Here is a 16,653-nt window from a genome sequence, read left to right on the forward strand (position 1 = left end):
GGCATCAATGGCTACATTTTCTTCGTGGACGGCCATGCCCTCAGATGTCTGTGCCAGAAGTTATGCGAGGAACCAAGTTCCTTACCCTGTTTGAGAAAATGTAAAATTTTCCTCATTTTCGCACCAAATTTTGCCTATAACTCGGTCGGTATCTAACGGATCTCCAATCTTTGCCTGTGGTCGATAGATGGCATCAATGGCTACATTTTCTTCTTGGACGGCCATGCCCTCAGATGTCTGTGCCAGAAGTTATGCGAGGAACCAAGTTCCTTACCCAGTTTGAGAAAATGTAAAATGTTCCTCATTTTTCTGCAATTCAGCAAAATTTTTAAATGTGATATATTTCATTGCGAGTTTGTTGCAATAAGTTTCTTTTCACTCAAATAATGCTTTAAATTAAAAAAAGAATAAAAAATCAGAAAAAAATTTCAAAAAAATTTTCCACTCGAAAATTTCATAAGGGGTACCCCTTGCCATTTTTTTGAGAAATTTTGCAAAATTTAAAAATTTGTTTTATTTTAATGCGAAATTGTTGCAATTAGTTTCTTTTCACTCAAACAATGCTTTAAATTAAAAAAAGGTAAAAAATAATGAAAAAAATGAAAAAATCTATAAATTTGTCAATCCACTAAGGCTCATTTTCGCACCAAATTTTGCCTATAACTCGGTCGGTATCCAACGGATCTCCAATCTTTGCCTGTGGTCGATAGATGGCATCAATGGCTACATTTTCTTCGTGGACGGCCATGCCCTCAGATGTCTGTGCCAGAAGTTATGCGAGGAACCAAGTTCCTTACCCTGTTTGAGAAAATGTAAAATTTTCCTCATTTTCGCACCAAATTTTGCCTATAACTCGGTCGGTATCTAACGGATCTCCAATTTTTGCCTGTGGTCGATAGATGGCATCAATGGCTACATTTTCTTCTTGGACGGCCATGCCCTCAGATGTCTGTGCCAGAAGTTATGCGAGGAACCAAGTTCCTTACCCTGTTTGAGAAAATGTAAAATGTTCCTCATTTTTCTGCAATTCAGCAAAATTTTTAAATGTGATATATTTCATTGCGAGTTTGTTGCAATAAGTTTCTTTTCACTCAAATAATGCTTTAAATTAAAAAAAGAATAAAAAATCAGAAAAAAATTTCAAAAAAATTTTCCACTCGAAAATTTCATAAGGGGTACCCCTTGCCATTTTTTTGAGAAATTTTGCAAAATTTAAAAATTTGTTTTATTTTAATGCGAAATTGTTGCAATTAGTTCCTTTTCACTCAAACAATGCTTTAAATTAAAAAAAGGTAAAAAATAATGAAAAAAATTGAAAAAATCTATAAATTTGTCAATCCACTAAGGCTCATTTTCGCACCAAATTTTGCCTATAACTCGGTCGGTATCCAACGGATCTCCAATCTTTGCCTGTGGTCGATAGATGGCATCAATGGCTACATTTTCTTCGTGGACGGCCATGCCCTCAGATGTCTGTGCCAGAAGTTATGCGAGGAACCAAGTTCCTTACCCTGTTTGAGAAAATGTAAAATTTTCCTCATTTTCGCACCAAATTTTGCCTATAACTCGGTCGGTATCTAACGGATCTCCAATCTTTGCCTGTGGTCGATAGATGGCATCAATGGCTACATTTTCTTCTTGGACGGCCATGCCCTCAGATGTCTGTGCCAGAAGTTATGCGAGGAACCAAGTTCCTTACCCTGTTTGAGAAAATGTAAAATGTTCCTCATTTTTCTGCAATTCAGCAAAATTTTTAAATGTGATATATTTCATTGCGAGTTTTTTGCAATAAGTTTCTTTTCACTCAAATAATGCTTTAAATTAAAAAAAGAATAAAAAATCAGAAAAAAATTTCAAAAAAATTTTCCACTCGAAAATTTCATAAGGGGTACCCCTTGCCATTTTTTTGAGAAATTTAGCAAAATTTAAAAATTTGTTTTATTTTAATGCGAAATTGTTGCAATTAGTTCCTTTTCACTCAAACAATGCTTTAAATTAAAAAAAGGTAAAAAATAATGAAAAAAATTGAAAAAATCTATAAATTTGTCAATCCACTAAGGCTCATTTTCGCACCAAATTTTGCCTATAACTCGGTCGGTATCCAACGGATCTCCAATCTTTGCCTGTGGTCGATAGATGGCATCAATGGCTACATTATCTTCGTGGACGGCCATGCCCTCAGATGTCTGTGCCAGAAGTTATGCGAGGAACCAAGTTCTTTACCCTGTTTGAGAAAATGTAAAATGTTCCTCATTTTTCTGCAATTCAGCAAAATTTTTAAATGTGATATATTTCATTGCGAGTTTGTTGCAATAAGTTTCTTTTCACTCAAATAATGCTTTAAATTAAAAAAAGAATAAAAAATCAGAAAAAAATTTCAAAAAAATTTTCCACTCGAAAATTTCATAAGGGGTACCCCTTGCCATTTTTTTGAGAAATTTAGCAAAATTTAAAAATTTGTTTTATTTTAATGCGAAATTGTTGCAATTAGTTCCTTTTCACTCAAACAATGCTTTAAATTAAAAAAAGGTAAAAAATAATGAAAAAAATTGAAAAAATCTATAAATTTGTCAATCCACTAAGGCTCATTTTCGCACCAAGTTTTGCCTATAACTCGGTCGGTATCCAACGGATCGCCAATCTTTAACCTGTGGTCGATAGATGGCATCAATGGCTACCTTTTCTTCGTAGACGGCCATGCCCTCAGATGTCTGTGCCAGAAGTTATGCGAGGAACCAAGTTCCTTACCCTGTTTGAGAAAATGTAAAATGTTCCTCATTTTTGCACCAAGTTTTGCCTATAACTCGGTCGGTATCTAACGGATCTCCAATCTTTGCCTGTGGTCGATAGATGGCATCAATGGCTACATTTTCTTCTTGGACGGCCATGCCCTCAGATGTCTGTGCCAGAAGTTATGCGAGGAACCAAGTTCCTTACCCTGTTTGAGAAAATGTAAAATGTTCCTCATTTTTCTGCAATTTAGCAAAATTTTTAAATGTGATATATTTTATTGCGAGTTTGTTGCAATAAGTTTCTTTTCACTCAAATAATGCTTTAAATTAAAAAAAGAATAAAAAATCAGAAAAAATTTTCAAAAAAATTTTCCACTCGAAAATTTCATAAGGGGTACCCCTTGCCATTTTTTTGAGAAATTTTGCAAAATTTAAAAATTTGTTTTATTTTAATGCGAAATTGTTGCAATTAGTTTCTTTTCACTCAAATAATGCTTTAAATTAAAAAAAGGTAAACAATAATGAAAAAAAATGAAAAAATCTATAAATTTGTCAATCCACTAAGGCTCATTTTCGCACCAAATTTTGCCTATAACTCGGTCGGTATCCAACGGATCTCCAATCTTTGCCTGTGGTCGATAGATGGCATCAATGGCTACATTATCTTCGTGGACGGCCATGCCCTCAGATGTCTGTGCCAGAAGTTATGCGAGGAACCAAGTTCCTTACCCTGTTTGAGAAAATGTAAAATTTTCCTCATTTTCGCACCAAATTTTGCCTATAACTCGGTCGGTATCTAACGGATCTCCAATCTTTGCCTGTGGTCGATAGATGGCATCAATGGCTACATTTTCTTCTTGGACGGCCATGCCCTCAGATGTCTGTGCCAGAAGTTATGCGAGGAACCAAGTTCCTTACCCTGTTTGAGAAAATGTAAAATGTTCCTCATTTTTCTGCAATTCAGCAAAATTTTTAAATGTGATATATTTCATTGCGAGTTTGTTGCAATAAGTTTCTTTTCACTCAAATAATGCTTTAAATTAAAAAAAGAATAAAAAATCAGAAAAAAATTTCAAAAAAATTTTCCACTCGAAAATTTCATAAGGGGTACCCCTTGCCATTTTTTTGAGAAATTTAGCAAAATTTAAAAATTTGTTTTATTTTAATGCGAAATTGTTGCAATTAGTTCCTTTTCACTCAAACAATGCTTTAAATTAAAAAAAGGTAAAAAATAATGAAAAAAATTGAAAAAATCTATGAATTTGTCAATCCACTAAGGCTCATTTTCGCACCAAATTTTGCCTATAACTCGGTCGGTATCCAACGGATCTCCAATCTTTGCCTGTGGTCGATAGATGGCATCAATGGCTACATTATCTTCGTGGACGGCCATGCCCTCAGATGTCTGTGCCAGAAGTTATGCGAGGAACCAAGTTCCTTACCCTGTTTGAGAAAATGTAAAATGTTCCTCATTTTTCTGCAATTCAGCAAAATTTTTAAATGTGATATATTTCATTGCGAGTTTGTTGCAATAAGTTTCTTTTCACTCAAATAATGCTTTAAATTAAAAAAAGAATAAAAAATCAGAAAAAAATTTCAAAAAAATTTTCCACTCGAAAATTTCATAAGGGGTACCCCTTGCCATTTTTTTGAGAAATTTTGCAAAATTTAAAAATTTGTTTTATTTTAATGCGAAATTGTTGCAATTAGTTCCTTTTCACTCAAACAATGCTTTAAATTAAAAAAAGGTAAAAAATAATGAAAAAAATTGAAAAAATCTATAAATTTGTCAATCCACTAAGGCTCATTTTCGCACCAAGTTTTGCCTATAACTCGGTCGGTATCCAACGGATCGCCAATCTTTAACCTGTGGTCGATAGATGGCATCAATGGCTACATTTTCTTCTTGGACGGCCATGCCCTCAGATGTCTGTGCCAGAAGTTATGCGAGGAACCAAGTTCCTTACCCTGTTTGAGAAAATGTAAAATGTTCCTCATTTTTGCACCAAGTTTTGCCTATAACTCGGTCGGTATCTAACGGATCTCCAATCTTTGCCTGTGGTCGATAGATGGCATCAATGGCTACATTTTCTTCTTGGACGGCCATGCCCTCAGATGTCTGTGCCAGAAGTTATGCGAGGAACCAAGTTCCTTACCCTGTTTGAGAAAATGTAAAATGTTCCTCATTTTTCTGCAATTTAGCAAAATTTTTAAATGTGATATATTTCATTGCGAGTTTGTTGCAATAAGTTTCTTTTCACTCAAATAATGCTTTAAATTAAAAAAAGAATAAAAAATCAGAAAAAATTTTCAAAAAAATTTTCCACTCGAAAATTTCATAAGGGGTACCCCTTGCCATTTTTTTGAGAAATTTTGCAAAATTTAAAAATTTGTTTTATTTTAATGCGAAATTGTTGCAATTAGTTTCTTTTCACTCAAATAATGCTTTAAATTAAAAAAAGGTAAAAAATAATGAAAAAAAATGAAAAAATCTATAAATTTGTCAATCCACTAAGGCTCATTTTCGCACCAAATTTTGCCTATAACTCGGTCGGTATCCAACGGATCTCCAATCTTTGCCTGTGGTCGATAGATGGCATCAATGGCTACATTATCTTCGTGGACGGCCATGCCCTCAGATGTCTGTGCCAGAAGTTATGCGAGGAACCAAGTTCCTTACCCTGTTTGAGAAAATGTAAAATTTTCCTCATTTTCGCACCAAATTTTGCCTATAACTCGGTCGGTATCTAACGGATCTCCAATCTTTGCCTGTGGTCGATAGATGGCATCAATGGCTACATTTTCTTCTTGGACGGCCATGCCCTCAGATGTCTGTGCCAGAAGTTATGCGAGGAACCAAGTTCCTTACCCTGTTTGAGAAAATGTAAAATGTTCCTCATTTTTCTGCAATTCAGCAAAATTTTTAAATGTGATATATTTCATTGCGAGTTTGTTGCAATAAGTTTCTTTTCACTCAAATAATGCTTTAAATTAAAAAAAGAATAAAAAATCAGAAAAAAATTTCAAAAAAATTTTCCACTCGAAAATTTCATAAGGGGTACCCCTTGCCATTTTTTTGAGAAATTTTGCAAAATTTAAAAATTTGTTTTATTTTAATGCGAAATTGTTGCAATTAGTTCCTTTTCACTCAAACAATGCTTTAAATTAAAAAAAGGTAAAAAATAATGAAAAAAATTGAAAAAATCTATAAATTTGTCAATCCACTAAGGCTCATTTTCGCACCAAATTTTGCCTATAACTCGGTCGGTATCTAACGGATCTCCAATCTTTGCCTGTGGTCGATAGATGGCATCAATGGCTACATTTTCTTCGTGGACGGCCATGCCCTCAGATGTCTGTGCCAGAAGTTATGCGAGGAACCAAGTTCCTTACCCTGTTTGAGAAAATGTAAAATGTTCCTCATTTTTCTGCAATTCAGCAAAATTTTTAAATGTGATATATTTCATTGCGAGTTTGTTGCAATAAGTTTCTTTTCACTCAAATAATGCTTTAAATTAAAAAAAGAATAAAAAATCAGAAAAAAATTTCAAAAAAATTTTCCACTCGAAAATTTCATAAGGGGTACCCCTTGCCATTTTTTTGAGAAATTTTGCAAAATTTAAAAATTTGTTTTATTTTAATGCGAAATTGTTGCAATTAGTTCCTTTTCACTCAAACAATGCTTTAAATTAAAAAAAGGTAAAAAATAATGAAAAAAAAAATGGAAAAATCTATGAATTTGTCAATCCACTAAGGCTCATTTTCGCACCAAATTTTGCCTATAACTCGGTCGGTATCTAACAGATCTCCAATCTTTAACCTGTGGTCGATAGATGGCACCAATGGCTACCTTTTCTTCGTAGACGGCCATGCCCTCAGATGTCTGTGCCAGAAGTTATGCGAGGAACCAAGTTCCTTACCCTGTTTCAGAAAATGTAAAATTTTCCTCATTTTTCTGCAATTCAGCAAAATTTTTAAATGTGAAATATTTTATTGCGAGTTTGTTGCAATAAGTTTCTTTTCACTCAAATAATGCTTTAAATTAAAAAAAGAATAAAAAATCAGAAAAAAATTTCAAAAAAATTTTCCACTCGAAAATTTCATAAGGGGTACCCCTTGCCATTTTTTTGAGAAATTTTGCAAAATTTAAAAATTTGTTTTATTTTAATGCGAAATTGTTGCAATTAATTTCTTTTCACTCAAACAATGCTTTAAATTAAAAAAAGGTAAAAAATAATGAAAAAAATTGAAAAAATCTATAAATTTGTCAATCCACTAAGGCTCATTTTCGCACCAAGTTTTGCCTATAACTCGGACGGTATCTAACGGATCTCCAATCTTTGCCTGTGGTCGATAGATGGCATCAATGGCTACATTTTCTTCTTGGACGGCCATGCCCTCAGATGTCTGTGCCAGAAGTTATGCGAGGAACCAAGTTCCTTACCCTGTTTGAGAAAATGTAAAATGTTCCTCATTTTTCTGCAATTCAGCAAAATTTTTAAATGTGATATATTTCATTGCGAGTTTGTTGCAATAAGTTTCTTTTCACTCAAATAATGCTTTAAATTAAAAAAAGAATAAAAAATCAGAAAAAAATTTCAAAAAAATTTTCCACTCGAAAATTTCATAAGGGGTACCCCTTGCCATTTTTTTGAGAAATTTAGCAAAATTTAAAAATTTGTTTTATTTTAATGCGAAATTGTTGCAATTAGTTCCTTTTCACTCAAACAATGCTTTAAATTTAAAAAAGGTAAAAAATAATGAAAAAAATTGAAAAAATCTATAAATTTGTCAATCCACTAAGGCTCATTTTCGCACCAAGTTTTGCCTATAACTCGGACGGTATCTAACGGAGCTCCAATCTTTGCCTGTGGTCGATAGATGGCATCAATGGCTACATTTTCTTCTTGGACGGCCATGCCCTCAGATGTCTGTGCCAGAAGTTATGCGAGGAACCAAGTTCCTTACCCTGTTTGAGAAATTGTAAAATGTTCCTCATTTTTCTGCAATTCAGCAAAATTTTTAAATGTGATATATTTCATTGCGAGTTTGTTGCAATAAGTTTCTTTTCACTCAAATAATGCTTTAAATTAAAAAAAGAATAAAAAATCAGAAAAAAATTTCAAAAAAATTTTCCACTCGAAAATTTCATAAGGGGTACCCCTTGCCATTTTTTTGAGAAATTTTGCAAAATTTAAAAATTTGTTTTATTTTAATGCGAAATTGTTGCAATTAGTTTCTTTTCACTCAAACAATGCTTTAAATTAAAAAAAGGTAAAAAATAATGAAAAAAATTGAAAAAATCTATAAATTTGTCAATCCACTAAGGCTCATTTTCGCACCAAGTTTTGCCTATAACTCGGACGGTATCTAACGGATCTCCAATCTTTGCCTGTGGTCGATAGATGGCATCAATGGCTACATTTTCTTCTTGGACGGCCATGCCCTCAGATGTCTGTGCCAGAAGTTATGCGAGGAACCAAGTTCCTTACCCTGTTTGAGAAATTGTAAAATGTTCCTCATTTTTCTGCAATTCAGCAAAATTTTTAAATGTGATATATTTCATTGCGAGTTTGTTGCAATAAGTTTCTTTTCACTCAAATAATGCTTTAAATTAAAAAAAGAATAAAAAATCAGAAAAAAATTTCAAAAAAATTTTCCACTCGAAAATTTCATAAGGGGTACCCCTTGCCATTTTTTTGAGAAATTTAGCAAAATTTAAAAATTTGTTTTATTTTAATGCGAAATTGTTGCAATTAGTTCCTTTTCACTCAAACAATGCTTTAAATTAAAAAAAGGTAAAAAATAATGAAAAAAATTGAAAAAATCTATAAATTTGTCAATCCACTAAGGCTCATTTTCGCACCAAGTTTTGCCTATAACTCGGACGGTATCTAACGGAGCTCCAATCTTTGCCTGTGGTCGATAGATGGCATCAATGGCTACATTTTCTTCTTGGACGGCCATGCCCTCAGATGTCTGTGCCAGAAGTTATGCGAGGAACCAAGTTCCTTACCCTGTTTGAGAAATTGTAAAATGTTCCTCATTTTTCTGCAATTCAGCAAAATTTTTAAATGTGATATATTTCATTGCGAGTTTGTTGCAATAAGTTTCTTTTCACTCAAATAATGCTTTAAATTAAAAAAAGAATAAAAAATCAGAAAAAAATTTCAAAAAAATTTTCCACTCGAAAATTTCATAAGGGGTACCCCTTGCCATTTTTTTGAGAAATTTAGCAAAATTTAAAAATTTGTTTTATTTTAATGCGAAATTGTTGCAATTAGTTTCTTTTCACTCAAACAATGCTTTAAATTAAAAAAAGGTAAAAAATAATGAAAAAAATTGAAAAAATCTATAAATTTGTCAATCCACTAAGGCTCATTTTCGCACCAAGTTTTGCCTATAACTCGGACGGTATCTAACGGATCTCCAATCTTTGCCTGTGGTCGATAGATGGCATCAATGGCTACATTTTCTTCTTGGACGGCCATGCCCTCAGATGTCTGTGCCAGAAGTTATGCGAGGAACCAAGTTCCTTACCCTGTTTCAGAAAATGTAAAATGTTCCTCATTTTTCTGCAATTCAGCAAAATTTTTAAATGTGATATATTTCATTGCGAGTTTGTTGCAATAAGTTTCTTTTCACTCAAATAATGCTTTAAATTAAAAAAAGAATAAAAAATCAGAAAAAAATTTCAAAAAAATTTTCCACTCGAAAATTTCATAAGGGGTACCCCTTGCCATTTTTTTGAGAAATTTAGCAAAATTTAAAAATTTGTTTTATTTTAATGCGAAATTGTTGCAATTAGTTCCTTTTCACTCAAACAATGCTTTAAATTAAAAAAAGGTAAAAAATAATGAAAAAAATTGAAAAAATCTATAAATTTGTCAATCCACTAAGGCTCATTTTCGCACCAAGTTTTGCCTATAACTCGGTCGGTATCTAACGGATCGCCAATCTTTGCCTGTGGTCGATAGATGGCACCAATGGCTACCTTTTCTTCGTGGACGGCCATGCCCTCAGATGTCTGTGCCAGAAGTTATGCGAGGAACCAAGTTCCTTACCCTGTTTGAGAAAATGTAAAATGTTCCTCATTTTTGCACCAAGTTTTGCCTATAACTCGGTCGGTATCTAACGGATCTCCAATCTTTGCCTGTGGTCGATAGATGGCATCAATGGCTACATTTTCTTCTTGGACGGCCATGCCCTCAGATGTCTGTGCCAGAAGTTATGCGAGGAACCAAGTTCCTTACCCTGTTTGAGAAATTGTAAAATGTTCCTCATTTTTCTGCAATTCAGCAAAATTTTTAAATGTGATATATTTTATTGCGAGTTTGTTGCAATAAGTTTCTTTTCACTCAAATAATGCTTTAAATTAAAAAAAGAATAAAAAATCAGAAAAAAATTTCAAAAAAATTTTCCACTCGAAAATTTCATAAGGGGTACCCCTTGCCATTTTTTTGAAAAATTTAGCAAAATTTAAAAATTTGTTTTATTTTAATGCGAAATTGTTGCAATTATTTCCTTTTCACTCAAACAATGCTTTAAATTAAAAAAAGGTAAAAAATAATGAAAAAAATTGAAAAAATCTATAAATTTGTCAATCCACTAAGGCTCATTTTCGCACCAAATTTTGCCTATAACTCGGTCGGTATCTAACGGATCTCCAATCTTTGCCTGTGGTCGATAGATGGCATCAATGGCTACATTTTCTTCTTGGACGGCCATGCCCTCAGATGTCTGTGCCAGAAGTTATGCGAGGAACCAAGTTCCTTACCCTGTTTGAGAAAATGTAAAATGTTCCTCATTTTTCTGCAATTCAGCAAAATTTTTAAATGTGATATATTTCATTGCGAGTTTGTTGCAATAAGTTTCTTTTCACTCAAATAATGCTTTAAATTAAAAAAAGAATAAAAAATCAGAAAAAAAATTCAAAAAAAATTTCCACTCGAAAATTTCATAAGGGGTACCCCTTGCCATTTTTTTGAGAAATTTTGCAAAATTTAAAAATTTGTTTTATTTTAATGCGAAATTGTTGCAATTAGTTTCTTTTCACTCAAACAATGCTTTAAATTAAAAAAAGGTAAAAAATAATGAAAAAAATTGAAAAAATCTATAAATTTGTCAATCCACTAAGGCTCATTTTCGCACCAAGTTTTGCCTATAACTCGGACGGTATCTAACGGATCTCCAATCTTTGCCTGTGGTCGATAGATGGCATCAATGGCTACATTTTCTTCTTGGACGGCCATGCCCTCAGATGTCTGTGCCAGAAGTTATGCGAGGAACCAAGTTCCTTACCCTGTTTGAGAAATTGTAAAATGTTCCTCATTTTTCTGCAATTCAGCAAAATTTTTAAATGTGATATATTTCATTGCGAGTTTGTTGCAATAAGTTTCTTTTCACTCAAATAATGCTTTAAATTAAAAAAAGAATAAAAAATCAGAAAAAAATTTCAAAAAAATTTTCCACTCGAAAATTTCATAAGGGGTACCCCTTGCCATTTTTTTGAGAAATTTAGCAAAATTTAAAAATTTGTTTTATTTTAATGCGAAATTGTTGCAATTAGTTTCTTTTCACTCAAACAATGCTTTAAATTAAAAAAAGGTAAAAAATAATGAAAAAAATTGAAAAAATCTATAAATTTGTCAATCCACTAAGGCTCATTTTCGCACCAAGTTTTGCCTATAACTCGGACGGTATCTAACGGATCTCCAATCTTTGCCTGTGGTCGATAGATGGCATCAATGGCTACATTTTCTTCTTGGACGGCCATGCCCTCAGATGTCTGTGCCAGAAGTTATGCGAGGAACCAAGTTCCTTACCCTGTTTCAGAAAATGTAAAATGTTCCTCATTTTTCTGCAATTCAGCAAAATTTTTAAATGTGATATATTTCATTGCGAGTTTGTTGCAATAAGTTTCTTTTCACTCAAATAATGCTTTAAATTAAAAAAAGAATAAAAAATCAGAAAAAAATTTCAAAAAAATTTTCCAATCGAAAATTTCATAAGGGGTACCCCTTGCCATTTTTTTGAGAAATTTAGCAAAATTTAAAAATTTGTTTTATTTTAATGCGAAATTGTTGCAATTAGTTCCTTTTCACTCAAACAATGCTTTAAATTAAAAAAAGGTAAAAAATAATGAAAAAAATTGAAAAAATCTATAAATTTGTCAATCCACTAAGGCTCATTTTCGCACCAAGTTTTGCCTATAACTCGGTCGGTATCTAACGGATCGCCAATCTTTAACCTGTGGTCGATAGATGGCACCAATGGCTACCTTTTCTTCGTGGACGGCCATGCCCTCAGATGTCTGTGCCAGAAGTTATGCGAGGAACCAAGTTCCTTACCCTGTTTGAGAAAATGTAAAATGTTCCTCATTTTTGCACCAAGTTTTGCCTATAACTCGGTCGGTATCTAACGGATCTCCAATCTTTGCCTGTGGTCGATAGATGGCATCAATGGCTACATTTTCTTCTTGGACGGCCATGCCCTCAGATGTCTGTGCCAGAAGTTATGCGAGGAACCAAGTTCCTTACCCTGTTTGAGAAAATGTAAAATGTTCCTCATTTTTCTGCAATTCAGCAAAATTTTTAAATGTGATATATTTTATTGCGAGTTTGTTGCAATAAGTTTCTTTTCACTCAAATAATGCTTTAAATTAAAAAAAGAATAAAAAATCAGAAAAAAATTTCAAAAAAATTTTCCACTCGAAAATTTCATAAGGGGTACCCCTTGCCATTTTTTTGAAAAATTTAGCAAAATTTAAAAATTTGTTTTATTTTAATGCGAAATTGTTGCAATTAGTTCCTTTTCACTCAAACAATGCTTTAAATTAAAAAAAGGTAAAAAATAATGAAAAAAATTGAAAAAATCTATGAATTTGTCAATCCACTAAGGCTCATTTTCGCACCAAATTTTGCCTATAACTCGGTCGGTATCTAACGGATCTCCAATCTTTGCCTGTGGTCGATAGATGGCATCAATGGCTACATTTTCTTCGTGGACGGCCATGCCCTCAGATGTCTGTGCCAGAAGTTATGCGAGGAACCAAGTTCCTTACCCTGTTTGAGAAAATGTAAAATTTTCCTCATTTTCGCACCAAATTTTGCCTATAACTCGGTCGGTATGTAACGGAGCTCCAATCTTTGCCTGTGGTCGATAGATGGCATCAATGGCTACATTTTCTTCTTGGACGGCCATGCCCTCAGATGTCTGTGCCAGAAGTTATGCGAGGAACCAAGTTCCTTACCCTGTTTGAGAAAATGTAAAATGTTCCTCATTTTTCTGCAATTCAGCAAAATTTTGAAATGTGATATATTTCATTGCGAGTTTGTTGCAATAAGTTTCTTTTCACTCAAATAATGCTTTAAATTAAAAAAAGAATAAAAAATCAGAAAAAAATTTCAAAAAAATTTTCCACTCGAAAATTTCATAAGGGGTACCCCTTGCCATTTTTTTGAGAAATTTAGCAAAATTTAAAAATTTGTTTTATTTTAATGCGAAATTGTTGCAATTAGTTTCTTTTCACTCAAACAATGCTTTAAATTAAAAAAAGGTAAAAAATAATTAAAAAAATTGAAAAAATCTATAAATTTGTCAATCCACTAAGGCTCATTTTCGCACCAAATTTTGCCTATAACTCGGTCGGTATCCAACGGATCTCCAATCTTTGCCTGTGGTCGATAGATGGCATCAATGGCTACATTTTCTTCGTGGACGGCCATGCCCTCAGATGTCTGTGCCAGAAGTTATGCGAGGAACCAAGTTCCTTACCCTGTTTGAGAAAATGTAAAATTTTCCTCATTTTCGCACCAAATTTTGCCTATAACTCGGTCGGTATCTAACGGATCTCCAATCTTTGCCTGTGGTCGATAGATGGCATCAATGGCTACATTTTCTTCTTGGACGGCCATGCCCTCAGATGTCTGTGCCAGAAGTTATGCGAGGAACCAAGTTCCTTACTCTGTTTGAGAAAATGTAAAATGTTCCTCATTTTTCTGCAATTCAGCAAAATTTTTAAATGTGATATATTTCATTGCGAGTTTGTTGTAATAAGTTTCTTTTCACTCAAATAATGCTTTAAATTAAAAAAAGAATAAAAAATCAGAAAAAAATTTCAAAAAAATTTTCCACTCGAAAATTTCATAAGGGGTACCCCTTGCCATTTTTTTGAGAAATTTTGCAAAATTTAAAAATTTGTTTTATTTTAATGCGAAATTGTTGCAATTAGTTCCTTTTCACTCAAACAATGCTTTAAATTAAAAAAAGGTAAAAAATAATGAAAAAAATTGAAAAAATCTATGAATTTGTCAATCCACTAAGGCTCATTTTCGCACCAAGTTTTGCCTATAACTCGGACGGTATCTAACGGATCTCCAATCTTTGCCTGTGGTCGATAGATGGCATCAATGGCTACATTTTCTTCTTGGACGGCCATGCCCTCAGATGTCTGTGCCAGAAGTTATGCGAGGAACCAAGTTCCTTACCCTGTTTGAGAAAATGCAAAATGTTCCTCATTTTTCTGCAATTCAGCAAAATTTTTAAATGTGATATATTTCATTGCGAGTTTGTTGCAATAAGTTTCTTTTCACTCAAATAATGCTTTAAATTAAAAAAAGAATAAAAAATCAGAAAAAAATTTCAAAAAAATTTTCCACTCGAAAATTTCATAAGGGGTACCCCTTGCCATTTTTTTGAGAAATTTTGCAAAATTTAAAAATTTGTTTTATTTTAATGCGAAATTGTTGCAATTAGTTCCTTTTCACTCAAACAATGCTTTAAATTAAAAAAAGGTAAAAAATAATGAAAAAAATTGAAAAAATCTATGAATTTGTCAATCCACTAAGGCTCATTTTCGCACCAAGTTTTGCCTATAACTCGGTCGGTATCTAACGGATCTCCAATCTTTGCCTGTGGTCGATAGATGGCATCAATGGCTACATTTTCTTCTTGGACGGCCATGCCCTCAGATGTCTGTGCCAGAAGTTATGCGAGGAACCAAGTTCCTTACCCTGTTTGAGAAAATGTAAAATGTTCCTCATTTCAGCAAATTCGCAATTCAGCAAAATTTTTAAATGTGATATATTTCATTGCGAGTTTGTTGCAATAAGTTTCTTTTCACTCAAATAATGCTTTAAATTAAAAAAAGAATAAAAAATCAGAAAAAAATTTCAAAAAAATTTTCCACTCGAAAATTTCATAAGGGGTACCCCTTGCCATTTTTTTGAGAAATTTTGCAAAATTTAAAAATTTGTTTTATTTTAATGCGAAATTGTTGCAATTAGTTCCTTTTCACTCAAACAATGCTTTAAATTAAAAAAAGGTAAAAAATAATGAAAAAAATTGAAAAAATCTATGAATTTGTCAATCCACTAAGGCTCATTTTCGCACCAAGTTTTGCCTATAACTCGGACGGTATCTAACGGATCTCCAATCTTTGCCTGTGGTCGATAGATGGCATCAATGGCTACATTTTCTTCTTGGACGGCCATGCCCTCAGATGTCTGTGCCAGAAGTTATGCGAGGAACCAAGTTCCTTACCCTGTTTGAGAAAATGCAAAATGTTCCTCATTTTTCTGCAATTCAGCAAAATTTTTAAATGTGATATATTTCATTGCGAGTTTGTTGCAATAAGTTTCTTTTCACTCAAATAATGCTTTAAATTAAAAAAAGAATAAAAAATCAGAAAAAAATTTCAAAAAAATTTTCCACTCGAAAATTTCATAAGGGGTACCCCTTGTCATTTTTTTGAGAAATTTTGCAAAATTTAAAAATTTGTTTTATTTTAATGCGAAATTGTTGCAATTAGTTCCTTTTCACTCAAACAATGCTTTAAATTAAAAAAAGGTAAAAAATAATTAAAAAAATTGAAAAAATCTATGAATTTGTCAATCCACTAAGGCTCATTTTCGCACCAAGTTTTGCCTATAACTCGGTCGGTATCCAACGGATCTCCAATCTTTGCCTGTGGTCGATAGATGGCATCAATGGCTACATTTTCTTCGTGGACGGCCATGCCCTCAGATGTCTGTGCCAGAAGTTATGCGAGGAACCAAGTTCCTTACCCTGTTTGAGAAAATGTAAAATTTTCCTCATTTTCGCACCAAATTTTGCCTATAACTCGGTCGGTATCTAACGGATCTCCAATCTTTGCCTGTGGTCGATAGATGGCATCAATGGCTACATTTTCTTCTTGGACGGCCATGCCCTCAGATGTCTGTGCCAGAAGTTATGCGAGGAACCAAGTTCCTTACCCTGTTTGAGAAAATGTAAAATGTTCCTCATTTTTCTGCAATTCAGCAAAATTTTTAAATGTGATATATTTCATTGCGAGTTTGTTGCAATAAGTTTCTTTTCACTCAAATAATGCTTTAAATTAAAAAAAGAATAAAAAATCAGAAAAAAATTTCAAAAAAATTTTCCACTCGAAAATTTCATAAGGGGTACCCCTTGCCATTTTTTTGAGAAATTTTGCAAAATTTAAAAATTTGTTTTATTTTAATGCGAAATTGTTGCAATTAGTTCCTTTTCACTCAAACAATGCTTTAAATTAAAAAAAGGTAAAAAATAATGAAAAAAATTGAAAAAATCTATGAATTTGTCAATCCACTAAGGCTCATTTTCGCACCAAGTTTTGCCTATAACTCGGACGGTATCTAACGGATCTCCAATCTTTGCCTGTGGTCGATAGATGGCATCAATGGCTACATTTTCTTCTTGGACGGCCATGCCCTCAGATGTCTGTGCCAGAAGTTATGCGAGGAACCAAGTTCCTTACCCTGTTTGAGAAAATGCAAAATGTTCCTCATTTTTCTGCAATTCAGCAAAATTTTTAAATGTGATATATTTCATTGCGAGTTTGTTGCAATAAGTTTCTTTTCACTCAAATAATGCTTTAAATTAAAAAAAGAATAAAAAA

At 32.9% G+C, this 16,653-nt stretch overlaps 1 long non-coding RNA gene across 1 annotated transcript in view; it reads left to right on the forward strand.

Annotated features, from left to right (window-relative positions):
- Nucleotides 1-11,572, forward strand: part of LOC125763015 (uncharacterized) — a 47,409-nt gene extending 35,837 nt beyond the window's left edge. The window contains exons 2-3 of the long non-coding RNA XR_007418296.1: nt 9,055-10,291; nt 11,340-11,572. This is a non-coding gene — a long non-coding RNA (uncharacterized LOC125763015). The remainder of the gene's footprint in view (nt 1-9,054; nt 10,292-11,339) is intronic.
- Nucleotides 11,573-16,653: the final 5,081 nt, after the last annotated feature.

The sequence above is a fragment of the Anopheles funestus genome, chromosome 2RL (genome assembly GCF_943734845.2).
Source record: "Anopheles funestus chromosome 2RL, idAnoFuneDA-416_04, whole genome shotgun sequence".
Taxonomy (NCBI): domain Eukaryota; kingdom Metazoa; phylum Arthropoda; class Insecta; order Diptera; family Culicidae; genus Anopheles; species Anopheles funestus.